At 49.5% G+C, this 27388-nt stretch overlaps 1 long non-coding RNA gene across 1 annotated transcript; it reads left to right on the top strand.

Moving 5' to 3' along the window:
- Positions 1 to 428: 428 nt before the first annotated feature.
- LOC309378891 lies at positions 429 to 26771 on the top strand. Its single transcript, XR_014172259.1, has 3 exons — positions 429 to 706; positions 21971 to 22148; positions 26041 to 26771. It is a non-coding gene; the product is annotated as an uncharacterized lncRNA (long non-coding RNA).
- The last annotated feature ends 617 nt before the right edge of the window (positions 26772 to 27388 follow it).

Raw genomic sequence — 27388 nt, 5'->3', positions numbered from 1 at the left:
GAAGAAGAGCGCTTTGGTGGGCTCGGGTCCTCCAGGGAGAAGGGCTGGAGTTGGGTTGGTGTCGGAGTTACCTGGGTCCAGGCAGTAGGGCGCGCGTGCCACCCCCACCCCCAGTCTAGAGACCTGGGGAGGCCCAGGACCCTTCCCACCCGGCCCCCAGGGCGCGAGCAAAGGAGGGAGAGGGCGCCTTTCGACGGCCAGCCTCTCTCCAGCCCCGCGGGCCCCGGGGCCCTTTACCGCTGCTGCTGGGCTCCTGCCGTGGCCCGCGGGCCGGACGGGCTCCTCGCGCGGCCGGCGCCGCTCTCCCGGACCGAAGCGGCGGCGGCTTGCTATTTTTAGCCCCTCCGTGTTTCCAGGGGAAACCTAATGACGCAATGACGTCAATGCAGGTCAGCGGCAGACTGGATGGAGGAGCCGCGCCGCCGCCGCCGCCGCCTGCCTGCCTGCCACCCTCCGCTTCTGGGGGGCTCCATCTTCTCCGAGGGTCGCCCAGGAAAGGCGGCCGGTGCGAGGTGCAAGACTTTGCATTGGAGGGGGGGAGGCGTTGGAGCCTCCCCTCCGCCCGACCCCGCCAAGTGGAAGGAGCTTGCCATGGGGCGCTTTCTTGATGCAGAGGGGGGGTGATGAAGGAGGAGGAGAGACGTGACTCCGGAGGGCCGTGGCGGCGGCTGGACCCGAGGAAGGACCCCCTCCCTGCGACCCCCAGGTAGGTGCCTCGCCCCGCGGGGGCTCCTGGGGCCACCCGGGGCTGAGCTTCGGCAGGAGCTGGGGGTGGGCTAGGAAGGCCGGACTGCCCGCCCCTCCGCCCCTCCCCGTTCCTTTGATCCCGCCGGGATCCTTTGCTTGCGAGTTTGAGCAGGTGAGGTGCGGGGAGTGCCGAGGGAGGGGGCGTTGAGCTCCGCGGGTGGGGTAGGATGGCGGGCACGCTCTCACCCCGGGAGATCCGGAAACGCAAGCGCTGTCGAGCAGAGACTGCCGCCTGGCAGCGCCCGCTTCCCTCACGGGGAAGAGTCGCAGTTCCCTGGCTTTGCACGCGGAAGGTTCTTCCAGGTTCAACCCGCGACGAGATCTTCGAGGTGGGCTGGGAGAAACTCCGACGAGAAAGCCTGGAGAGCTGCCAGTCAGTGTAGGCACTACTGAACTGGATAGACTAAAGGTCTGAGTCTGTAGAAGGCAGTTTCCGGGGCTGGTGCGCCCGCCGCTCCGGCTGTCCGACCTCAGCCCGGCGCGGTCTCCCCTCCGACGCCGCATCCTCTCCAACGGCAGCGGGGCCCACGAGGTCCGCCCCAGCCCCTCACCCCAGCTTCCCCGCTCCGCTGAGTCCTTCGGTGGTGTCCGCCTTTGGAGCCGGGGAGGGCGCTTCTCTCCCTATGGGTTGTGTGTGGGTCGCGCCCCTCAGAAATGGCCCCTGGGCGCTCTCCGGCACGCACGCTGCATGGAGCCCAACCTGCACCTTGCGATGTCTCCAGGGGGCTGCGACCATCTCCTGGCGGGCCTCGGGGAAGCTGGAGCAAGAAGGACAAGGCACTGGCCTCCTTGGGTGGCGCCCCCCCCTCCGCCGCCGCCCCGGAGAGTGCCTGAGCCCTGCAGCCTTCCCTCGGCCGGTTTCAGCACCACCGGCGCCGGACAGCTCTCCGCTCGGGCCTGGCCGGATGAAGACACTGAGCCCCCTTCTTGGCTCCTGTTGAGCAGCGATGCCCCGAGGCCAGCCGGGGGTGCCAGCCTTTCTGCAGGGGCCTCTGCCTTGGCCACACAGTGCGCTGGAGGGCCGACAGGGCTAATGGAAGCCCATTAAGCTTCCATGCAGGAGGACAGACCACATAGCAGTGCTATTCAACTTTGCGCCGCAACTGGCCGGCCGGTTGGGTGGCCAACGTGGGCATTGAGGTGCCCACTGCGAGGAATGTCACCTTCGGGGTCATCTCGGGATGCGGTACACTGGTGCCCGTCTGCGGCTGGCATGGTGCATGATGACTGCCAAGAAGAGCAAGGCTGGTTCCGGCTTGGGTTTGGTGCGACGCTGGGTCATGAGGCTCTGCAATATGATGGCGCCAGAGAGGGCACTCCTCCTCCGTGTTTGGGTTCCGAAAGGCTGCCTTTGCCAGGTTTGGTGAACCAGGGAGGGTGGGCTGCACCAAGGACGGAGGAACTGACTGGAGAAATGCGGGGGGCAGGCACCTTGAGGCGTCTTGTGGCCCACACAGTGAGGGCCACACTGAAAATGTCACAGCCCCATGGCATGCCAAAGCCTGATTCACCTACAGCTGTTCCTGGCAAGCAGCGGTTTGCTTAGCTGGGAGCAACAGAGTGGCCCCAGGTATAGAGAAGGGTCTGCAGAACAAGGAGCCCTGCTAAGAAACACTTCTTTAAAACAAAGCACCCTTATGGAAGGGGGGACTTCTTAGCCGCAGCAGTCTGGAAAGGAGGCTGGGAGTGTCTGTGGGCTTCAGTTCCTTTGGCTCACTCTGGAGCTCCAGAACTTGCCTTAGGAGCATGGAATGACCACAGCTGTCAAATCACCAGCAAGCCATTGCCAGCGTCTGAGACCCGGCTCATCTGCAGCTGCAGGCTGCAAAGGTTTGCTGGTGTCTTCTCTGGAAATCTTGCAGATTCATCCAATCATGGAGAGACCAAACAGGTTGCAAATTATGGGCTTGTCTTTCACAGTCAAGGCAGGCGGCTTCCTTCCTAGCCGTGCCTCCCCATCGCTGTGCACTTAGTCCAGCACCCAAACCTTTTGCTCCTTTTAAACACTAGTAGGCAGGCCTGGAAGGGGACGTGGGTGGTGCTGTGGTCTAAACCAGTGTTTCCCAACCTTTTTTGGGCAAAGGCACACTTGTTTGATGAAAAAAATCTCGAGGCACACCACCATTACAGCCCCGTGACGTCAGCGCGCAGCGTCACGCCGGGAGGGACACACGAAAGTGTAACTTTCAATTTTTTTTCCCTCCCCCTTGCCGGGGAACCTCCAAGCTTTGGGGGTGGGGGGGGAGGAGGCAGCAAAGCGAGGGACTGAGGGACTCCTCCAACGACAAGGGTTGGGGAAGAAGAGAAAGGGCTATTCCGCTCCAGTCACGGGAGGGGAATATGTACTGGCCCAACTGGTGTGCGGTCTTCGGAAAGCGGGGTGCGGGAAGAAAGCCTAGGCTCGGGGTCCACCGACCTCGGCGGAGAAAGGCAACAACCGGAGCCGATTACGAGCCAGCGCGTGCGTGCAGCGGCTGGCCTCAAGCTCGGGAAGCTGCGCGCGGCGATGTTGACGCGGGGCGCGCGAGAGCTTGGGGGCGGGGCGGGAGAGAGAGAGAAAGAGTTGGCAGCACCAGGCGCTGTTACTTATTGCGCTGCGGACGCTGCCAGCAACTGCGGTGGTTGTGCGGCGGCCGCCGCCGCAGAACGTCCTCATCAGTCAGCTGAGCTGCCTGGCGGCGTAGGGAGCCGAGGGGCGGGGCTTCCTTTCTGAAGGAGCTGAGGGTGGGGGTCCTCCGGCGCCTTCGGTGAAACGGCGCCGGCCCAGAGCGCTTCTAGGAGGCTGCCTTTGTGCGCGACGTAAAGCCCTCTTTCCCTCCCTCCAGCCCCATGTCACATGTGGAAAAGGGGGCTGGATCCAGTGACGCAACTCGGAAAACTGTTAGGGAAGCCAGAGCAGGAAAGTGAGTGGGAGGCGGCGGCGCCGCTTTAACCCACGTTTCCTTTTTGAAAGAGAAACCAGTGTTTCCCAACCTTTTTTGGACTCGCTCGCGGCACACCAGGCAACATCTCGCGGCACACTAGTGTGCCGCGGAACACCGGTTGGGAAACACTGGTCTAAACCACAGAGCCTAGGACTTGCTGATCAGAAGGTCGGCGATTCGAATCCCCGCAATGGGGTGAGTTCCCGTTGCTCGGTCCCTGCTCCTGCCAACCTAGTAGTTCAAAAGCACGTCAAGTGCAAGTAGATAAATAGGTACCACTCCGGCGGGAAGGTAAACGGCGTTTCCGTGCAGTTCGAAAGCATGTCAAGTGCAAGTAGATAAATAGGTACCGTTCCGGCGGGAAGGTAAATGCCATTTCCATGCGCTGCTCTGGTTCACCAGAAGTGGTTTAGTCCTGCTGGCCACATGACCCAGAAGCTGTCTGCAGACAAATGCCAGCTCCATTGGCCTATAGAGCGAGATGAGAGCTGCAACCCCAGTCTGGACTTAACCCCGGACAGGATTTAACCGTCAGGGGTCCCTTTACCTTTACCTTTAGGCAGGCATGGAGGTGCAAATATGGGTTTGTTGCAAAAAATAAAATAAAATAAAATAAAATGGGTTCATTGCCCTTGGAGCTGTGGATTTCCAGAATGGAGACAGGAAGAGATTTAAGTGCCAATACTGGGCAGTCGTTTTGTTTTTGCCTGTCTCTCCTTTGGTGGTCCCATCTGTGGCTCCGTGTGTTTCCTGATTGTCTGTGTGACGCTAACCCTAGCGATACATCATGGCCATTGCCAGTCTCTCTGCAAGGCCCGCCAGCCTGTGCCAGGCAGTGAACCTTACGCGGCCTGCCGCTTGGGTTGCTGTTGTGACACGCAGTGCTTCATCGGTTTGATGGATGTGTAGTGAGCTGAGCAGCCACCTGGGCAGGGCTGAGGGGTGGGCTCTTGCCCCACTCCCATCATTTGCCTGGCTACTATTCGTACTCCAAGAGGGCCTCACAGCCTCCTTGGAGCTTGAAGGCCTCTGCAGATTCCCAGCCTGGTGGAAGGTCACTCAACTCAATGCTTCTTAAATCGCAATTCATCATCATGGTTTCATCAGCCTTGTTTCCCATTTCTGTGAGTATCCCACGGGCATCTGTTAAAGTCCCATCCCCAACCTGGTGCCCTCCAGCCCTAGCAAATACGGTCATGCCTTCTGGGGAATTTTAGTCCAGAACATCTGGAGAGCACAAGGTTAGTGAAGCCTGTGATACAGTCCATAACATTATGAGGAGATCATTCAAGAGATACCTGGTGTGTTGATGCTGTTTCCTTGCAAGTAGACAGTTTGTTCAGCAAGCAGAGACAGCTAAGAACCATCGTTTGGCTGCAGAAGAGCATCAGTTCTCCCACTTCGGTCAAAAACAGCAGCCAGAAAATAATCTTGCATTTGAATTCCCCCTTCTCTCCACCTCTCTCCCAGCCAGCTCCACGACTTGGTTTTCATGATGACTGTACTGTGACCCCCAAGTGTTTCGCCATGAGCATGTGGGGTGTGCCCTAGCTCAGATGCCACCAGTGGCTACTGAAGAAATTATTATTAATATTATTATGTGTTAAATGTATATACCGACTTTCATCAAAAGACCACAGGGAAGTTAACAATGATGAACACAAATGTCAGTAAATTAAATAAATTAAATAAATTTATTATTTCATTCAGAGACCAGTTCCAGCTCACATACAATATCAGGGAAGTCATAAAACATGATAGGGATACATTTGAGTTTGCACTTGGGTATAACAGGGACAATACAGATATAACAGCAGTTAAAAATATTAAGTTAAATCTTAATCACCAAAATATATCCTAAAATTGTCATTTAAGGCCTTAGTCATTCTGGTAGCACAGCTTGCAAATGTCAGTATATGACACAATATCTTGGCAATGTGAAAATCAGAACAGTCATACAACTGAATAAATAATAATAATAATAATAATAATAATAATAATAATAATAATAGTATTAATTAATACAATACAGAGTCTCATAACAACAGAAGCATAAAAATAAAGGCAGAAGAAAATTATCAACAGGGTAACCAGAATACAAAAAACACTCACACATGCAGAACTTTCTCTCTGTCCAAAAGCAGCCTTTTAAACCAGCCCTCTAAGCCATGAGTAGGCAAACTAAGCCCTGGGAGCTGGATCCGACCCAGTCGCCTTCTCAATCCGGCCCGCAGACAGTCTGGGAATCAGCGTGTTCTTACATCAGTAGAATGTGTGCTTTTATTTCAAATGCATCTCTGGGTTATTTTGGGGGGATAGGAATTTGTTCATTTCTTCAAAATATAGTCTGCCCCCCCCCACAAGGTCTGAGGGACAGTGGACCGGCCCCCTGCTGAAAAAGTTTGCTGACCCCTGATCTAAGCCTGGGGGCTTTGCTCTCCTCTCCTAGTCTCTCACAGTGGACTATCTTCCCTGCCTCTAATTCAGGGTCCTTTCCACTGTCTATCTGCCACTTTCATGTGGGTGCAGTCCAGGGGTTGCCTTCACGAGCCCCTTCAGATAATTATCAGGACACCCCCTGGACAGGAGGGCTCGTTAGCAAGCAGCCATCAAAAAAAAGAGCCATGCCTTCAGCTGGTAATCATGATCACATTTCCCTTTACATGGTGAAACGTTCTACAGCATTTCACTGTATTTAAAGTTCTAGGCAATATTTACTGCATTTGTACCTGCAGGAGTGAAGGGCTAAATTAATAGTTTCCCCAACTGCGTCTCAATCAAGACGAGAAGCAACTCCCCCAGTCCCACCCCCCCCCGAACCAGAGGCACCGCCTGCAAACAAGGCCAGTGATGGACTGAGTTTCTAGATCCATTTCCATCTGGATTCGGGCCTTTCCTCCATACTGAGACTGCCTTAGTCACCTTGATGGATGACCTAAGCCAAAAGGAATTAGTCCCTGCCAATTCTCCTGGATCTCTCAGGCATGGCAGCTTTCGGATAACATTGGCCACAGAAACTCTCTGGAGAGATGGAGGGTTGGTGTGACCAAACGGCAGGACAGATAAAAGGAAGCACGTCTTCGTGCTACACCTAGTTAAATTAAGGGACGTTGTGGTGAACACCAACATGGATGGCGCCGGAAGAATTTTTGCTAGGTTTGGTGGGAGAAGGGATTAAAAAGACAGATCAAGGATTATATTTATATGCAACAACTGCAGCCAGAGTTCTGATAGCTCTAAAGTGGAAGCAACAGGAGATGCCGATGATAAGAGAATGGCAGATAAAGTTGGTTGAGTATGCTGAGATGGCTAAATTGACACACAGAATTCGCAATCAGGAGGAGACAAAGTACCAAAAAGAATGGAGTAAATTTATGGTTTATATAAGTGAGAATTGTACAAATATGAAAACGTTGGCAGGATTGAAATAAATCTCGTGTCATGGTATAATTTATAATTAAAGAATCTGTAAACTATAGAATGGAATAGGAAAACTGGTGGGAGGGAAGGACGGAAGCTAGTGGATCTATGAAACACAAAGTAGGATACATGTAACAAGATGTGATGTTTGGGTGGTGGGTGGTGGGAGTTGGTTGGTGATTGTAAATTTCAATAAAAATCATATTTTTTAAAAAAAAGAACACCAACATGGATGGCTTTAAGAGAGGGCTGGACAAGTTCATGGAGGACTATTGATGGCTGTGCTGCGCCAGATGTTGGAACCCACAAGAGGGGAGAGGTCTCTTGTGCTCAGGTTCTGCTTGCAGGCTTTCCATAATGGGCACCTGGTTGGTCACTGAGAGAAGAACAGGATGCTGGAATAGGTGGGCCATTGGCCGGATCCAGCAGGATCTTATTGTATTCTTATGACATCTCATTCCAAGAAGTGAGGTTACAGGGAACCAGACAGAGGGCCTTCTTGGTGGTGGTGCCCGCCCTGTGGAACACCCTCCCATCAGATGTGAAGGAAATAAGCAGCTATCTTCTCTTTAAAAGACATCTGAAGGCAGCCCTGTTTAGGGAAGTTTTTAATATTTAATGCTGTATTGTTTTTAATATTATTTTATTATTATTATTATTTATTCATAACCTGCCCTCCCCAGCCGAAGCTGGGCTCAGAGCGGCTAACAACAATAAAAGTAACACAATATTCTAAAATCAATTCATTTTAAAATCGGTTCAAAATCAAATTCATGGCAACCATTGGGCTAGAGTTCTGTGAGGATTACCAAAGGAGGGGGTCAGGCTGCGCCTTGGCCAAAGGCCTGGTGGAACAGCTCCGCCTTGCAGGCCCTGCGGAAAGATGTCAAGTCCCGCAGGGCCCTGGTCTCTTGGGACAGAGCGTTCCACCAGATCGGGGCCATGGCTGAAAAAGCCCTGGCTCTGGTTGAGGCCAGTCTAACCTCCTTGTGGCCTGGGATCTCCAAGATTTGAAGACCATAAGGTCCCCCATTGGACATACCAGGAGAGGCAGTCCCATAGGTGACACTTGTTTGGGAGCCGCCCAGTATCTCAGCATTTTCCCAAACCATTGACTGTGGCATTATTCTGGAAAGGTTATTCGCAGATAGAAATTGGAGGCAACGTGTTGTGGTGGTCCTGTTCCTCTTTGGACAGCCGACTACCCAAGGTGGTTCTGAACCAAACAAAAGTTCGAATCCTTGGCACTTATGCCTCCAGTGATTCCTCAAACCTCCAATATTAGGGGCCTTGAAGCTCAAGCTTCCTTGGTTTCATAGCAGATCCATCCCTAGGTAGACCCTCTCCTCCTCCATGAATTTCTCTAATCCTCTTTTAAAGGAATCCAAGTTGATGGCCATCACTTCCTCTTGAGGGATATAGAGGTCCATCGCTTGGCTATGCGCTGCGTGGAAAAGGACTTATGTGTGTTAAAACCACAAAGTTTCTTGCGTCATCTTAATGAAATTGTTGTGGACTAAAGCTCATTTGGGATGCGGGTGGCGCTGTGGGTTAAACCACAGAGCCTAGGACTTGCTGATCAGAAGATTGGCGGTTCGAATCCCCACAACAGGGTGAGCTCCCGTTGCTCGGTCCCTGCTCCTGCCCACCTAGCAGTTCGAAAGCACATCAAAGTGCAGGTAGATAAATAGGTACCACTCTGGCGGGAAGGTAAACGGCGTTTCCATGCACTGCTCTGGTTCGCCAGAAACGGCTTAGTCATGCTGGCCACATGACCCGGAAGCTGTACGCCGGCTCCCTTGGGCAATAAAGCGAGATGAGCGCCGCAACCCCAGAGTCATCCACGACTGGACCTAACGGTCAGGGGTCCCTTTACCTTTTAAAGCTCATTTAATCAGATCAACAGAATGTCAGAACAAAACTGGAGCTCCGCAGGTGGGCCAGGTTAGTGGCCCACCTAGTCCAGCATCCTGTTCTCACTTTGGCCGACCAGATGTCTCCAAAGGGAAACCAGCAGGCAGGATCTGACCACAAGAGCAACTCTCCCCTCCTCTGGTATTCATCAGCTGGGATCCAGGAGCCATGAAGTGCTTTTCTCAGCTGACAGGAATATCTATATCTATATTAGGGTGTGTGGGGAGAGAAATGTAAATAGTGGAGTCAAATGGCCATGAAATTCAAAAAGTACAGACTGTGAAAATTCAATTAAAGCTCAAATATATGCACGATAAGCACAGCGACTAGCAATGGGGGAACCAATTTTGTCATAATTTCCAATTTGCCTGCCGAGCTGCAAATGCAACATTATCAATTGAGTCAAAAAGTTCTGATCTTGCAAGATCTTAAAGTTTCTCTGAATTTAAAATTGCAGTAATATGAGATGGTCCAAGGAGTTTCCAGCACCACTTTCTTCTTTATTTGCTTCCTTAAAGGCAAAAGCTTAACATAATGTTACTCACAATCCCAGTCTCCAAGCGCTGTGAGATTCCAGGGGCTCCAGGCACTTACCCGGGGTTCGTGTTTCCTTTGCAAATGAAGCACAGCAGAAATTTGGGCGTCTTTATGATATACGGCTTATTTACACATATATACACATCCTGAGCCTACGATGGAGGGGCTCACAGCATTGACACCCTGGGAGGTTCTTGCTTCTCCTAGTGCCACAGCAGCCTTGCATTCAAAAAGAAACCAGCCCTGGCCTGGCCTCTCTGTAGCTGGCCGCATTTTACAGAATGCAACTATTTATCTCCCGCCCACATCATCCTCAGCTGCAATCCTAAACTCTCCAATCTGCTTTGTCTCTGCTCACTATCTCAGAGCTCAGGGAGGGGCTCCACCTATTTTCCAGCTGGCACAGAATCTTTACCAGGCAGAGGGCCTTCTCGGTAGTGGCGCCTGCCCTGTGGAATGCCCTCCCAGCAGATGTCAAGGCAATAAACAACTATTTTACTTTTAAAAGAGCCCTCTTTAGGGAAGTTTTTAATGTCTAATGCTGTATTGTTTTTAATATTCAGTTGGAAGCCGCCCAGAGTGGCTGGGGAAACCCAGCCAGATGGGCGGGGTATAAATAATATATTATTATTATTATTATTATTATTATTATTATTATTATTATTATTATTATTATTATTATTATTTATTTATTTATTTATTTATTTATTTATTTATTTATTTATTTATTTATTTATTTTGCTGATGATTTCCCTGCCTGTCCTCTGTTAACGGCCCATTTTGTGGGAATGTTCAGGGTGGCAGGAGGACATATTGTTTATTAATAGCTTTCCAAACAAGGGACGCGGGTGGCACTGTGGGTTAAACCACAGAGCCTAGGACTTGCCAATCAGAAGGTCAGCGGTTCGAATCCCCGTGATGTGGTGAGCTCCCATTGCTCGGTCCCTGCACCTGCCAACATAGCAATTCGAAAGCACATCAAAGTGCAAATAGATAAATAGGTACCACTCCGGCGGGAAGGTAAACGACGTTTCCATGCGCTGCTCTAGTTCGCCAGAAGCAGCTTAGTCATGCTGGCCACATGACCGGAAGCTGTACGCCGGCTCCCTCGGCCAATAAAGCGAGATGAGCGCCGCAACCCCAGAGTCGGCCATGACTGGACCTAATGGTCAGGGGTCCCTTTACCTTTAAGGTAGTCTCTATGGGAGTATATTGTATTTAATTATGGGATACCAGAGTTTTTAGGGGGTTAACTAGGCTGGGATAGCAGGCTTGTTGGTTTTTGAATGTCTGATGTAGGTTTCTTTAAAAAAAATTCCGTTCTGTATAGGACAATGACAATAAAGATTATCGTATCGTATCGTATCGTATCGTATCGTATCGTATTGTATTGCATCGCTGTCCGAAAGTTCTTCCTGATGCTTAGTCACAATCTCCTTTCTCGCAATTTGAATCCATTGGTTCAGGTCCTTTGCTCTGTCCCGAACCTCTTGCCGGCAGCGTCACTGTGTGCAACCAATTTTTCTTGTGTTGTGCATGAAAGGTAGAATTCTTTCTGTCTACTCTCTGTGCCCCATTAACAATGTTGTGCTCCCCTGTGCCTTTGACCGGGGTCATTGCTGCCACAGGAGGAAATCGGATTCATGGTTGAGAGTCATACAAAACCCTAGAACTGGAGAGTTGGAGGGGATTCCTTGCAATGCAGGAATCCCTTGGCGTAGTATGCTTCAGCCTGGCTCTGGTGCAGACAAGCCCCTGATAAACATTTCAATCCTTCTCTCTGCAAAATGAAAGAGAGAGAGAGAGAACTTCACTTTGGGTGTTTCTGTTTGTTTAATGAAGTAGGAATTGAACTTTGATTACTTTGTTGCTAACACCACTCATTACTGCTTTGCTAAGTGGGAGGATCAATAGCAAAACAGGGGGTTTTTTAATAAAAAAAAGAGAAACCAACAACAAAGTAAGAAAATATCAAACAACTGGAGCCCAAAGCAATCAATTCATACATTAATTAGTGTGAAACTGATTAGGAAATGTCTGAGCAAAAGACAAACTAAATGCACCCCGCGGGATTTCATTTATGAAATTTATGAAACTCACCAGTCATAGCTAATTTTTTTTAATTTCAGTGGACAGTTGCAAAATTTGCAAACAGTGCTGCATATTAAGATTGCTTCAAATACTAATTAAAGCCTTAATTAATAGTTTGGTGGAGCTCAAAACAAAACGCTGTTTGATTTGGGAGACGGAATCCAGGCAATGTAACAAACATGGGGAATGACAGGCTGAAAGTACTGTCGCTGCCATTAATTTATGAATCGCCTTCTACACAATTGTGGACTGTTTAAAAAGCAAAGGAAAAAACCGCTTAAAACTGCACCAAAAAAACAACAGCAGCAGCAGCAGACGTGTTTAATGTAACGCAAAGGCCCATTTATCCAGCTGGGGGAGCCTGCCTAAACAAAACATCTTCAATCGTTTCTGAAAGGTGCAGATAGTATCTTGACAGGAGTGCGATTCCACAGGAGCTGCCACCTAAAAGGCAGAGAGGCTTCTGGGATTTTTGAAACTTGCAGGAGAAACTTTCCTGCAGATCACGTGACTTGTAAGGTGGTGTCTCAAGTAACCTGATCTTATAGAGACATATGGGTGGCTTTAAAAGAGGATTAGACCAGGCATGGGCAAACTCGACCCTCCAGATGTTTTGAGACTACAATTCCCATCATCCTTGACCACTGGTCCTGTTAGCTAGGGATGATGGGAGTTGTAGTCCCAAAACATCTGGATGAACCCCAGTTCCTGGAAACCGCAGGAAGGGGGACTTGCTGTTTGTTGGATGTGATCCATGAGAGGCAGTCAAGTACAGCATTCCTTGAAATGCTAGAGAAGACATGCGAGGGAATGTTTGGTCCAGCCAGTCGAAAGTTCCTGTTCCTCCTGGCTGGAGCATCCTTCCTTTTGCATGTGACAGAAGGTGGGCATGACCTTACCTGTCCAGGTAACAAAAGGACGAGTCATGGAGCACACCTCCCTCTTTTTGACTCCCTTCTTCGTTGGACCAGCTTTTAGCTAGGACTGCTCTGCTAGCTCTCAGCTAGCAGAAGCACTGGGATTATTCCCCCATATGGGGTAGATCCACGCGTACATATTTGCAACTAAGTCTGCCTTCGGGTATCCAACTCTGAACTGGTGTGAGTAAACTTCTTTTATTGACTTTGAATAAGATTGTGGCGTCTTTATTCTTTTAAGAGGGATTCAAGGGAGCTTACCAGGAACGTAAAATTCAATCTGAGACAGACTGAATTGTATAATAGTGAGAGGCTCACACGAGCCTGCAACCAGCTATCTGCTGTCCTGCAGAGGCTTCGCGCCGCTAAGGCTAGAACAGGTAGAGGGAGCGCTGCGCAGCTTGTCGGGGCTAGCGGAGGAAGCCTGGGTTTCCCCCGCCAGCCCCAAAGAGCGACTCAGGAGCATGCCACACTTGGCAATTTAGCTCCAGGGACCACACATTTGCTCCATAAGACACAGAGACATTTCCCCTTAGTTTTTAAGAGGAAAAAAGTGCATTTTATGGAGCAAAAAATACGGTAATATTATACCTCAACTGCTGGGTTGGGAGAGTTTGTGCAAGTTTGAATTCCAGGGAATAATAGCAGAACCAGTTGGAAAAGGTTGCAAAGAGATTTTTGTTTTAGTTTTGGCTGGCAGAAATTGACACGGTTCTGGAATTGATCTTGCATGCTTGCTTGCTTCTCATTTGCTCAACCTGCACAAGGGAAAACGAAAAATAATGGCATACAGGTGAAAACATTCCTCTTCAACCAGGCCTTCGGCTTATTAACATTCAACGGCCTTTTAAATGTGTTTGGGGTGTGTTATTGGTTTGTTTTTGTTATATGATGATGTGAACCACCCTGTGGTCTTTGGATGAAAGTCTGCATACTACTACTACTACTACTACTAATAATGATGATGATGAAGATGATGATGTAAGTAAATAATTTTTTATTCATACCCCGCCCTCCCCAGCCAAGACTCAGGGTGGCTAACATCAAATAACAAATACATTAAAACACAATCAAACAATTGATTTAAATACAGCTTAAAATTGTTGTTGTTGTTGTTGAGTCGTTTAGTCATGTCCGCCTCTTCGTGACCCCCTGGACCAGAGCACGCCAGGCATTCCTGTCTTCCACTGCCTCCCACACTTTGGTCAAACTCATGTTGGCAGCTTCGAGAACACTGTCCCACCATCTCGTCCTCTGTCTTCCCCTTCTCCTTGTGCCCTCCATCTTTCCCAACATCAGGGTCGTTTCCAGGGAATCTTCTCTTCTCATGAGGTGGCCAAAGTTTTGGAGCCTCAGCTTCAGGATCTGTCCTTCCAGTGAGCACTCAGGGCTGATTTCCTTCAGAATGGATCGGTGTGATCTTCTTGCAGTCCATGGGACTCTCAAGAGTCTCCTCCAGCACCATAATTCAAAAGCATCCGTTCTTTGGCGATCAGCCTTCTTTATGGTCCAGCTCTCACTTCCATACATCACTACTGGGAAAACCATTTGTTGTTGTTGTTCAGTCGTTTAGTCGTGTCCGACTCTTTGTGACCCCATGGACCAGAGAACACCAGGCACTTCTGTCTTCCACTGCCTCCCGCAGTTTGGTCAAACTCATGCTGGTAGCTTCAAGAACCATAGCTTTAACTATATGGACCTTTGTTGGCAAGGTGATGTCTCTGCTTTTTAAGATGCTGTCTAGGTTTGTCATTGCTTTTCTCCCAAGAAACAGGCATCTTTTAATTTCGTGACTCCTGTCACCATCTGCAGTGATCGCTTAAAAATTAGAATCTGGATAAAATTAAATGACTGCCCATGAATTACAACCATAGGGGTCGGGAACCTCAAGTGTTCATCAGGACCAACTGTCCATGTTGGTCCCACATGAGTTGATAAAATGGCCAAAGAGGTAACTTACAGTGTCCCATGGGGGGGGGGTCAAATTGGGCCCGGACTGAAGGCCAGGAGGAACAGCTCCATCTTGCAGGCCCTGCGGAAGGATGTCAAGTCCCGGAGGGCTCTGGTCTCCTGAGATAGAGCGTTCCACCAGGCTGGGGCCAAAGCCGAAAAGGCCTTTGCCCTGGCTGAGCCAGTTTAACCTCCTTGAGGCCCAGGACCTCCAAGATATTATTATTTGTGGACCCTAAGGTCCTCCACGGGGCATACCAGGAGAGTTCTCATGAGTACAGGATAATAATAATAATAATAATAATAATAATAATAATAATAATAATATCCACCATACTTACCAGTAGTGATGTATGGAAGTGAGAGCTGGACCATCAAGAAGGCTGATCGCCGAAGAATTGAAGCTTTTGAATTATGGTGCTGGAGGAGACTCTTGAGAGCCCCATGGACTGCAAGAAGATCACACCTCTCCATTCTGAAGGAAATCAGCCCTGAGGGCTCACTGGAAGGACAGATCCTGAAGCTGAGGCTCCAAGACTCTGGCCACCTCATGTGAAGAGAAGACTCTCTGGAAAAGACCCTGATGCTGGGAAAGATGGAGGGCACAAGGAGAAGGGGACGACAGAGGACGAGATGGTTGGACAGTGTTCTTGAAGCTACAAACATGAGCCTGACCAAACTGCGGGAGGCAGTGGAAGACAGGAGGGCCTGTCGTGCTCTGGTCCATGGGGTCATGAAGAGTCAGACACGACTAAACGACTAAACAACAACAACAACCATACTTAAAAACTTCCAAGTAGGTTGTTCACAGTTTAGGGGACAACTCAAAATCAGTTTTCTTACTATTGACCAAGGCTCCTTGAAACCTACTCCAATGTAGGGCAGCCCAACAAGGAGAATTAAGGAGGTAAATGAGATGAGTCATAACCACAATGGTTTCCGTACTTCTGGCGGCCCTTTATAGTCTTCTTCCCTGATGAAATTCACAGACTATCCCCTTCTGAAGGTATGAGATTACCTGTAATGGTGCAAAACTGCTAAGACCAGCAGATCCAATTTTCTCCTGCTTTCAAGACTGGACTAGCGTAAGTGAATTTGGCATATATATCCCTAGGCATTTGCAGTCATGAGGCAGAGAACGGAAACTGTGGGGCTGGTGGGGTTGTTCTTTTTTTAAAGAAAACCCACACTTTGGATCTGAGGTCCTTTTCATTTCCCTTTGGGCTCCTAAGAGAGAGAGAGCGTTTTTTTCAAAGCTTCCTCCAAAAGCCACGAAGGCTGGGAAATTGCTTTTCAGAAATGAAAGCGGGGAGCCACGATTTCATGGAGCATTGCAGTGTCAGGCTCCACAAAACTCCCAGCATTGCAAGACTTGCGATTAAGGCATTAGAGCTGGCAATTCTGCGGTAATAGATAGGGAAAGGGATTCAAAGCACCTCTCGCTTCCTTCTGTAGTTAGGAGCAAACTGTGAAAAGTGGAATTAAAAGCACTTTTTTTCCTTTCTTTTTTTGCCAATGGAGGAGCCGCTTACTCAGGGCCCACTCCAGGGAAATGTAGACTGCAATTCTGCCTTTCCTAGCAGAACGCCAAAGCGAAGCAAGCTCACAACAGAGGGCTTTGGAGGGCAGCGCTTCCATCAAAGCGCTGTGAGCTCATAACCCCTTTCTGCCCATTGAGGTCTCTCCAGCATCTTCACTGCTCAGCCCCAAATGCCCTTCGACTGCACTGTAGCTGGAAGGGCAATTCAAGCACAGCTGGCCATGCTGGTGTTGGAAAAACGCCCTGGGGGTGCCTGCAAGCCCCTGAAACTCTGAGCATCCTCTGGTATGTGTAGCTCTGGAAAAGGCATTTCCCTTCTTCTCCAGGCTGCTCCAGGGACATATACCAGCTGCTATATGCACACTAATTTCTGGCAAAACACAGCAAGAAGAGCGAGACATCGTAGACCTAATCTACTATTTATTTACACATTATGTACAGACAAAAGCATAATGGCATCCCTTTCTCTCCAGCTCCGAAGAAGAAGAGTTTGGATTTGATATCCCGCTTTATCACTACCCGAAGGAGTCTCAAAGCGGCCAACATTCTCCTTTCCCTTCCTCCTCCACAAACACTCTGTGAGGTGAGTGGGTCTGAGAGACTTCAAGAAGTGTGACTGGCCCAAGGTCACCCAGCAGCTGCATGTGGAGGAGCGGAGACTCGAACCCGGTTCCCCAGATTACGAGTCCACCACTCTTAACCACTACACCACACTGGCTCTCCAAGAGAACAAAACAAAAAAAACCAAGTAAAGGTGCAAGTACTTTACAGCGGAAGAAACAAGACCGTCTTCCGTTTCCCACACTCTTCTCAGACGGGCATGTGATTTACAACAAGCTCATCTGCAGTGTCGGAGGAGTGAAATTGCTAACATCCTCCCCCATTTCAGGTATCCGATGCTGCACACAATGTAACAGGCGGTTTTTGACTATGTAGCTTCTATTTCAAACACAATTCAACATATACATATTCCATAGACCAACACATCATGCAAACGGAACATATCAACAGAAGTTAAAGTCCAATCGATGGTCAGGAGATAAAGTCCATTCGGCTCCTAAATTGGCATACAGTGGTACCTCAGATTACATACGCTTCAGGTTACATACGCTTCAGGTTACAGACTCCGCTAACCCAGAAATAGTACCTCGCGTTAAGAACTTTGCTTCAGGGTGAGAATAGAAATCGTTCTCCGGCGGCGCGGCGGAAGCAGGAGGCCCCATTAGCTAAAGTGGTGCTTCAGGTTAAGAGCAGTTTCAGGTTAAGAACGGACCTCAGGAACGAATTAAGTACTTAACCCGAGGTACCACTGTATTGGCAATAACCACAGTATGGAATGCTTATCTTATGATGTTCCACGTATCGCTGTTTTGAGGATTCTCACGTTCCCTGCATGTAGATATAGGATCAGATGGAAAACTTGGAGGTGTGGCACGACAAGGATTCTGGGATGATACCTTGTTTCACCCAACCAGGCTTTGTCAGTCGTGCATACTCTGAATTAAACTAACATGGTATAACATAATCCTTGTACAAAACTAAGTAACGTAACATACACATTAAACAACAAGTTTACATACCATATTCTTGTATGACGGAAACATGGAACAAAATTAATTCAGTTAATCCAATCACTGGCCAGAGTTCCTTTTTAGAGGCAGTAAAATGCCTGACCATTTTGCACTCCTGGTTACCTTCCTTCCTTGGGACTAGAGCCTTAGCTCTGTTTCTGTCTGAGGAAACAGTGTTGGCTCTGGCAGCCTCTGGGCGTGGTATCGCATCCTTTGAGGACAAACCCTATACCCCTTGCAAGACCTCAGGTTTGGAAACCTGTTTCGAGCCACTAGCCGTAGCATCGGAAGAGTGAAATTGCTAACGGCTGTGTCTGCCAGGCAACAAGGCACCAGGAAGGCCAACATGTGGTGCAGTGGTTAGAGTGCCAAGTTCACTGGCTGTGACCTTGGGCCAATTCCTGCCTCTCAGCCTGTCCTACCTCACAGGGTTGTTGTGGGGATTAAAGGGGGCCCAGTAACTAGTGAGTAGCTGTTGCTCAGTTGGTGTGGCGCTGCAAAAGATGGGGTTTTGCTGCAAAATGGTTGCTGCACTGGCACTGTTTTGGAGTGAATCAGACCACTTTGGGTTTTGGAGTGATAGCTACAACTCCTGGTTGGAGGAGCAGCAGCAGCAGAGGCAGAGCAAGGTGGAGGCTTCTTTCCTTGTTTCCATTGTTTATCAGCATACTGCATGTCCATGGTAAAGTTATAAACCATTGAAATACTTATTGTCCATTCAAAATTAAATTATAAGAGTTGCCCCCCAATGGCTGGCATTGTGCAGCTATGGCCACCCTAATAATAATAATAATAATAATAATAATAATAATAATAATAATAATAATAATAATAATAATTTATTATTTATACCACACCCACCTGGCTGGGTTTCCCCAGCCATGCTGGATGGCTTCCAACAAAGTATTAAAATACAACAGTCTGTTAAAGAGGGCTGCCTTCAGATGTCTTCCAAAGGTTTGGTAGTTATTTTTCTCTTTGACATCTGCTGGAAGGACGTTCCACAGGGTGGGCGCCACTACCAAGAAGGCCCTCTGCCTGGTTCCCTGTAACTTGACTTCTCGCAATGAGGGAACTGCCAGAAGGCCCTCGGCGCTGGACCTCAGCGTCCTGGCAGAATGATGGGGGTGGAGACGCTCCTTCAGGTATACAGGACCGAGGCCATTTAGGGCTTTCAAGGTCAGCACCAACATTTTGAATTGTGCTTGGAAACTTACTGGAAGCCAATGCAAATCTTTCAGGACCGGTGTTATGTGGTCTCGGCGGCCACTCCCAGTCACCAGTCTAGCTGCCGCATTCTGGATTAGTTGTAGTTTCCAGGTCACCTTCAAAGGTAGCCCCACATAGAGCACATTGCAGTAGTCCAAGCGAGAGATAACCAGAGCATGCACCACTCTGGCAAGACAGTCTGCGAGCAGGGAGGGTCTCATCCTGCATACCTGATGGAGCTGGGAGACAGCCGTCCTGGACACAGAGTTAACCTGCACCTCCATGGACAGCTGTGAGTCCAGAATGACTCCCAGGGTGCACATCTGGTCCTTCAGGGGCACAGTTACCCCATTCAGGACCAGGGAGTCCCCCACACTATCCGTGGTAATTTGGGGGGTGCTGGGCGGATATTTGCACCCTGGCGCCACATCTGCTAAAGACGGCCCTGGATGCAAATGCAATAAATTGGTAAAAATAAGCACTCTTCCCCCAGTAGGTGAACTGTTCCAGTGCAGATGGAGTCTGGAGTTGGGATGTTTTGAAATGAGTGACACCTGCACACACAGAACTGACCCACGCCGTTTGAGCTGATCCAGATCCTTCAAAGGGCTGCGTTACCCACCTCCCTGCCCGTTTGGATCAGCGTTGCCACCGCGGGGCAAAAGCTGTCACGTCCATCTTTGTTCCGTCGAGACTGCCTGCTCTCTCTTTTGCGAAAAGGACAGGTCTGGTTTTGCAGGGAATTGACAATATTATGTGCAACTGCCCAGCTCATCAGTCACAGCCTAGAAAACGCACCGGAGGCTACAGTTAGTGCAGGACGCTGCAGCACGATTGCTAACAGGAGCCAGGCCTTGTCGGCAGAGAACTCCTTCGCTGCTCAGAGATCTGCGCTGGTGGCGGATTTGCTACCAGGCTGGGTTCAAGGGGTTATGGTTAGTACACAGAGCCCTTGACAACTTGGGACTGGTTTATCTGCGAAATCATGTTCCCCTTGACCAGCAGAATTGTTACAGGGGTCACATAATCCCCACTGGGTGTTTGTAAGGACTCCCTTTTTAGTGTGCCAGCATCTACACTTTGGAACCCCCTGCCTCATGACATCAGGCAGTCTCCTTCATTGTAAAATGTTGTTGTTGTTGAGTCGTTTAGTCGTGTCCTACTCTTTGTGGCCCCCTGGACCAGAGCATGCGAGGCCCTCCTGTCTTCCACTGCCTCCCTCATGCTGGTAGCTTTGAGAAAACTGTCCCACCATCTCGTCCTCTGTCATCCCCTTCTCCTTGTGCCCTCAATCTTTCCCAGGGTCTTTTCCAGGGAGTCTCCTCTTCTCATGAGGTGGCCAAAGTCTTGGAACCTCAGCTTCCGGATCTGTCCTTCCAGTGAGCACTCAGGGCTCATTTCCTTCAGAATGGAGAGGTTTGATCTTCTTGCAGTCCAGGGGACTCTCCAGAGTCTCCTCCAGCACCATAATTCAAAAGCATCAATTCTTCGGCTATCAGCCTTCTTGATGGTCCAACTCTCACTTCCATACATCACTACTGGGAAAATCAGAGCTTTAACTATACGGACCTTTGTTGGCAAGGTCATTGTAAAATACATTTTAATTTATTTTTAATCTTTCGTTGGAAACCCAGCCAGATGGGCAGGGTAGAAACAAATTATTGTTATTATTATTATTATTATTATTGGTGCCTGCTTAAAACATTTCTACTCAGTCTGTAATTTTAACCTTTCAGAAGTCTTCAAACGTTGTTGTTGTTGATTCTCCTTATTGGTGATTTTGTTGTTTTGTCTTTGTTGGTTTTTCTTTCCAATCAAGCGGTGTGTAAAATCTTATGAAATAAATAAACCTTCAAAAATTAGGAAATATTCCCTGACAAAATAGATCCTTCATTTGAGTTCACAGGGCAATCCCCCAAAGCCATCTTGACTCTCTTAATGACCCCAAATATTTTCTTGCTGCAAAAAAGAAACACCTTGAGAAAAGCCTTTTCGGATAGAGACCAGCTGAGTTCTTTTCACTTGCAAATCCTTCCAATCCTGTAAATAGAGAAGCTTCTCCTGTGAATGGGCAATCCCTCAACCTGTTAAAAGCAGAGCAGCCCTGCTGGAAAGAACATCATTGTGCATGAATGGGACATGCCCTTGACAATGGATTCAAAAGTGAAGGCATTTGCTATTCTTAAATAATAGCCCAGACTGTCAAGGACAAGGCAATCAGCAAGCATTGTCAGGTATCTTGAGAGACAGGGGATGAGTCGCTCTTTCAAATTTCTGTGATGCATGTATGTTGCTTGTGGGTGGCCTTTGGCTAAGCCTAGGGGATTTCTGGGACACGGGTGGCGCTGTGGTCTAAACCACTGAGCCTCTTGGGCTTGCCGATCAGAAGGTCGGCAGTTCGAATCCCCACGATGGGGTGAGCTCCCGTTGCTCGGTCCCAGCTCCTGCCAACCTAGCAGCTCGAAAGCAGCTCAGAGTGCAAGTAGATAAATAGGTGGGAAGGTAAACGGCATTTCCATGCGCTGCTCTGGTTTCATCAGAAGCGACTTAGTCCTGCTGGCCACTTGACCCGGAAGCTGTACACCGGCTCCCTTGGCCAGTAAAGTGAGATGAGCGCCGCAACCCCAGAGTCGGCCACAACTGGACCTAATGGTCAGGGCTTACTTTACCTTTACCTTTAGGGGATTTCTAAAGTCTTCAAAATTTGTTGCACGCCTTTACTCTGGGTCCTCACCTTCTTGCCAGGGTCCCGGAGGAACTCTGTTGCAACAGGGGGAAAAAAGTTTTCTTTGCTTTCCTCAACTGCTTCCTGCCTCCACCCATTATTCCCTGCCTGATAATGAACTTAAGGGATGGGGGGAGGGAGCTGGGCTGTAAAAGTTAACCCCAAATTTCCATATAACATATAACCCCAAATTTCTCTTTCTCCTTTTCCTTCTCCTCCTCCTCCTTCCTCTCCTTCCTCTCCTTCTCCTCCTTCTCTTTCTTCTCTTTCTCCTCCTCCTCCTTCTCCTCCTCCTTCTCCTCCTCCTTCTCCTTCTCCTTCTCCTCCTCCTTCTCCTCCTTCTCCTTCTCCTCCTCCTTCTCCTCCTCCTCCTCCTCCTCCTTTTCCTTCTCCTCCTTCTCCTTCTCCTTCTCTCTCTTTTTCAGGGCAGTCGTCCTTCTGCTTGCCTCCACCCTCACCTTCTCTCTCTCTCTCTCTTGAATCTTTTTGCGGTCTGGGCTTGCTGTTCCTCCAGTCAGTAGTCAGGAAGCCCTTACCCCAAAAAGTATTTGCGAGGGATCAAGTCGTCTCCGCAGGAAACCAAGGAGGACTGTGGATGCAAAGGTAGGCAAAACTCAAGTGGATGTTTGCAGGCACGAGAGAGCATTGGGATTGGGGGGGGGTGTCCCTTTGTGGATCAGCAGCCCACCCCTCCCTTGGGGGAACACGGAGCAGCATGGAATCATGGAACTGTGGAGCTGGAAGGGTCCTCTAGTCCAAGCCCCTGCAGAACCTCCATGGCTGATGGCCATCCAACTTCTGCTTAAGAACCTCCAAGGAAGGAGAGTCCATCGGACACAGGTCTCTGGGCACGGGAGGTGAGTTACGTCACCTCTTTCAATTTTAGTCCCTATTTCTAAACTTTCATCCATCCATATCAATCAGCATATGCACATTTTATGTAAATCCACGTCTGAGAGCCACTGTGGTGTAGTGGTTAAGAGCGGTGGACTTGTAATCTGGTGAACCGGGTTCGAGTCTCCGCTCCTCCACCTGCAGCTGCTGGGTGACCTTGGGCCAGTCACACTTTGAAGTCTCTCAGCCCCACTCACCTCACAGAGTGTTTGTTGTGGGGGAGGAAGGGAAAGGAGATTGTTAGCCGCTTTGAGACTCCTGAAGGGGAGTGAAAGGCGGGATATCAAATCCAAACTCTTCTTCTTCTTCTTCTCCTTTTGCCCTATGTCTTTGACAACTGCCATTCCGACTGCGCATCACCCGGGCAAGTGAGCCAAGCTGTGTAAAATAAATCATCTTGACAACCTGATTTTTGGGGGTGGGGTGGGGTGGGGATAACACGGTTTCCTTCCCAGGCCTGACACTGCAATCCAACAGTCCCTGAACACAAGGAAACCCCTGAGCCCACTGCGTCGCTCCATCGCACAGCCTTTGGGGCAAAATCTCCCTAGGACATTGTCTACTCCAGCCCTACCCACTTGGAGCCTGTAGCTTTCTTGAATGTGAATGTTTGACAGCGGAATGGACAACCTGGGAAGGTGGAGGGCTCTCCTTCATCTGAGGTTCTTAAGCAGAGGTTGGGTGACCATCTGTCAGGTGTCCTTTATCTGAGATTCCTGCACTGCGGGGTCCCTGTTCTATGATTCTCTGTTTTGAAGTGATGTTATTATTAATATTTTCTTGAGTAACAATAGAACATACTGAGTCTATTTTCAAGTCGGTGAATCATTCAGACATGACAACAGTCCTATGATTCGTTGAAGGTTTTAAAGAGAGGTCAGATGGCCACCTGTCAGGGATTTTTAGCTGCCATTCCTGCACTGCAGGGGGGATAGACTAGATGTCCTCTGGGGGTCCCTTCCTGCTCTACACTACTGCGATGCTAAATGGTGTGGGGTGTGAAACACAGAGCAGTCAAATACAACATTCCTAGAGTGGACATAAAAGGGGATGTCTGGACCAGCCAGTCGGAACTTCCTGTTTCCTCCTGGGCTGGGACAGACTTCCTCTACATGTGACCAGAGGTGGGCGTGACCTCACCTGTGCAGGTAATGACAAAAGCACAGGGCAGGGCAGCCATCTCTCTCTCTTTGACGATATGCATCGAAGAAGCAACATCTGCTTAGCCAAAGATGCTCTCTTCCAGCCAAGAGAGGACAAAGGAACTTTCTCCTTATGGGATAGATTCCAGGTGTATATATTTTGTAACTTAAGTCTGCCTTCTGGGATCCTTCTGTGAACAGAATGGGAGTAAACTATTTTATATACTTTGATACATGACTGTGTCGTATCTATTCTTTTAAGAGGGAATAAAGGGGAATATTATCAGGAAACTTATTTTAGAGCCTAGCAAAGATGTAATAATAATAATAATAATAATAATAATAATAATAATAATAATAATAATAATTTATTATTTATACCCCGCCCATCTAGCTGGGTTTCCCCAGCCACTCTGGGCAGCTCCCAAAAGAATATTAAAATACAATAGTCTATTAAACATTAAAAGCTTCCCTAAACAGGGCTGCCTTCAAATGTCTTCTAAACGTCTGGTAGTTGTTTCTCTCTTTGACATCTGGTGGGAGGGCGTTCCACAGGGCGGGTGCCACTACCGAGAAGGCCCTCTGCCTGGTTCCCTGCAACTTGGCTTCTCGCAGTGAGGGAACTGCCAGAAGGCCCTCAGAGCTGGACCTCGGTATCCAGGAAGAACGATGGGGGTGGAGACGCTCCTTCGGGTATACTGGACAGAGGTCGCTTAGGGCTTTAAAGGTCAGCACCAACACTTTGAATTGTGCTCGGAAATTTACTGGGAGCCAATGTAGGTCTTTCAAGACCAGTGTTACATGGTCTCGGAGGCCGCTCCCAGTCCCCAGTCTAGTTGCCGTGTTCTGGATTAGTTGTAGTTTCTGGGTCCGCTGCACAAGTTTAAAAGGGGGGATGTTAAATTATAGAACTTGTTAACACAAGTTGGGAAGGATATAATTAAACACTCTCCTGCCTCTCTGAACATTCCCACCACTGGCTCTCCCTCGCCACCCTGCCCGCCTCCCCCACCCCCAGCAAGCCCCCTTCCCCCTCCCTTTCTGCTGACTCTTGTCTAAGGCAGGGCTCCGGCCCCCTACGGCCCCCTCCAAGGTCACCGTCCCAGCTGGCCTTTGCTCTCCCCCCTCCGGCCAGCTCCTCCCCCCCCCACACACCGGTCTCTTCCCTGAGCAGCGCCAGCCTCTGGGCAGCTGAGAGTAATTGGATTCGGCGTTGTGGCGACAGGCGAGCTGGAGGACAGCGAAAGGGTTTCTCACCCTTCGGAGGGAGGAGAGTTGTGGCGTTTTTTGCACGGAAGGTAATGCTTGACAAATAGCTTGCCCTAGAAACTTCACATTTGGTTTATTCATCTATCCTCTATGGGCACAAGTGCCTTTGACGAAGAGGGATCCGGGAGGCCGGCTGGTGAAAACGGCAGAAGCTGCCACTCTCCCCCCCCCCCACTTCGCCCCCCCCCCCCCGCTCAGGCCAGAAGCACTGCATGACTTTCAGGGAGCAAAAGGCAGGAATCAGGGAGAGATGGAGAGATGGAGAGACTGTGTCCTTCTTTGCGGTGGCCAGGCACGGATCCTGGACTGGCTGCACAGAAGGGGACACTGAGGCACAAGGATGGGGGGGGGTGGCAGGAAGCCTGGGGCAGGAGCGTTTGCCCTGCAGATACCCAGAGGGCAGAATCCAAGCCAAGTCTCGTTCCAAAGAGCTTTTCTGTTCCAGGTGCCTAGAATCATTGAATTGTTGAGTTGGGACCCAAGGGTCATCTAGCCCAACCCCCTGAAATGCAGGAACCACAACAGGTGGCCGTCCAAGCTCTGCTGGAAAACCTCCACCACCTTCAGAGGGAGTCCGTTCCACCGCCAAGCAGCTCTTCCTGTCAGAACGTTCTTCCTAACTTTGAGTCAAAATCTCCTTTCTTGTAACTTGAAGCCATGGGTTCGAGTCCTATGCTCCAGAGCAGGAGAAAACAAGCTTACTCCATCTTCCATGGGACAGCCCTTCGGATATAGGAAGGTGGCTCTCCTATCTCCTCTCAGTCTCCTCTTTTCCGGGCTAAACATCCCCAACTCCCTCGACTGTTCCTCACAAGGAGTGGTTTCTAGACCCTCGATCATCCTGGTCCCCCTCCTCTTCCACACACTTGATCATGACTCTAGACAGAAGAAGGCTCCTTTCTCCAAATGGAGACAATGGCACCAGTGGTTGCTATTTGTGCTTAATAACCAAAGGCACTAGGCCACTCTGGAGCCCTTTCACGTGCCGCTCATCATCCCTCTGTCACCACCACCAGCACCTGCCGCTCACAAGACACAGGTAAGCAGCCACTGGGGCTCATGGTGTTCTTGTATTCCCCCCCCCCCAATATATAGTCCGGCCCGCCACAAGGTCTGAGGGACAGTGGACTGGCCCCCTGCTGAAAAAGTTTGCTGACCCCTGCCATAATTCTATGGTTCTTTGATTGCAGGATTCTGGTGCTTGGGCCATCCGAATCGCTTGCCAGGATCACAAACGGTGGTGCCGAAACCTTTATGAGTGACAGCGTGCCAGACTGTCACTTGCGCTCACGACAAGACAAGGGAGAGAGGAAACCCGTTTGCCAGAAGATGGTGTCACTAGAGCAGGATGAGCTGAAACAGCTGCTGGTGCTGAGAAGACTTTTGGAAAGCAGAAAGGGTTCAGGGGAGGGCAGGAGGCTCAGGGCGGAAAGAGGGGAGGAGGTGGTCCCAGGCTGAATCGTGACTTCTCCAGTTTAAAAAGGAACCACAGGGAGTGGAGCTGTGGAAGACAGAGAGTCATGGACCTTGGAGGAGCACCACTGCCAATCATAGCAGATGATAAAGGACTGGAGGGACCACAAGAGACATGCCCATCACCTTGCCCCCGTGACTGAGAGAGTCCAGGGGTTCCCGACTAAAGAACTGTGGCAAGAGAAACTGATGGACTCTGCAGAATTGGTGAAACTGACACATAAACTGCGTGACGAGGACAACTGTGACTTTAAAGAAGAATGGGGACCTTTCACAAAGTACTTAAAGAAACAACAAAACGAACTGGACTCCTTGGCAGGTTTTGAATAAACATACACAAATTTATTACTAACAACATATACATAGATAAATTAAGGTTCTTTACAATTTTAGAATATGCAGATAATTACATGCATTGAGAAACCAGAGAGAGGAACTGAGGGAAGTCGGGGGGAGGGGGTTGGTTCTTTCTCGGGAGGGGAAAATGGGGGGACGACTAAGGATGATATGTCTTTTGATAAAATGTTATGTTGAAATTGCTAATAAAAACTTTATAAAAGAGAGAGTCCAGGGGTGCTAGAGACATCAGCTACAGAGGTTTGGGGGGTCTGGCCCTCTGGTTTGGAATTGGGGGGGTGCTTGGCTCCCACTGCCCCCCATAGAAGAACCTGAGAAGAGCCTGATGGATCAGGCCAGTGGCCCACCTTTCCCAGCATCCTCTTCTCACAGTGGCCAGCCAGCTGCTTATTATGGGGAACCCACAAGGAGGATCCAAGCACAAGAACTCTCTCCCCTTCTGCCGTTTCCAGCAGCCATTGAGAAGCATTGCTCTGGACTCCAGGCCTTTGCTGACCCAGCAGAAGAAGGCAGGGAAGGGTGTCAGATCTGGAGTCAGATGCAAAGGGATGTGTGAGTGGCCAAGAGCAGCTTGATTTGACTGTTGTTTAGTCCTGTCCGCGTCTTCGTGACCCCCTGGACACCAGGCCCTCCTGTCTTCCACTGCCTCACGCAGTTGGGTCAAACTCATGCTGGTAGCTTCGAAGACACTATCCAACCATCTCGTCC

This window comes from Podarcis melisellensis (genome assembly GCF_964234715.1).
Source record: "Podarcis melisellensis genome assembly, chromosome: 10".
Taxonomy (NCBI): domain Eukaryota; kingdom Metazoa; phylum Chordata; class Lepidosauria; order Squamata; family Lacertidae; genus Podarcis; species Podarcis melisellensis.
Note: the sequence above shows the minus strand (reverse complement) of the source record. Positions and strands in the feature narration are given on the sequence as shown.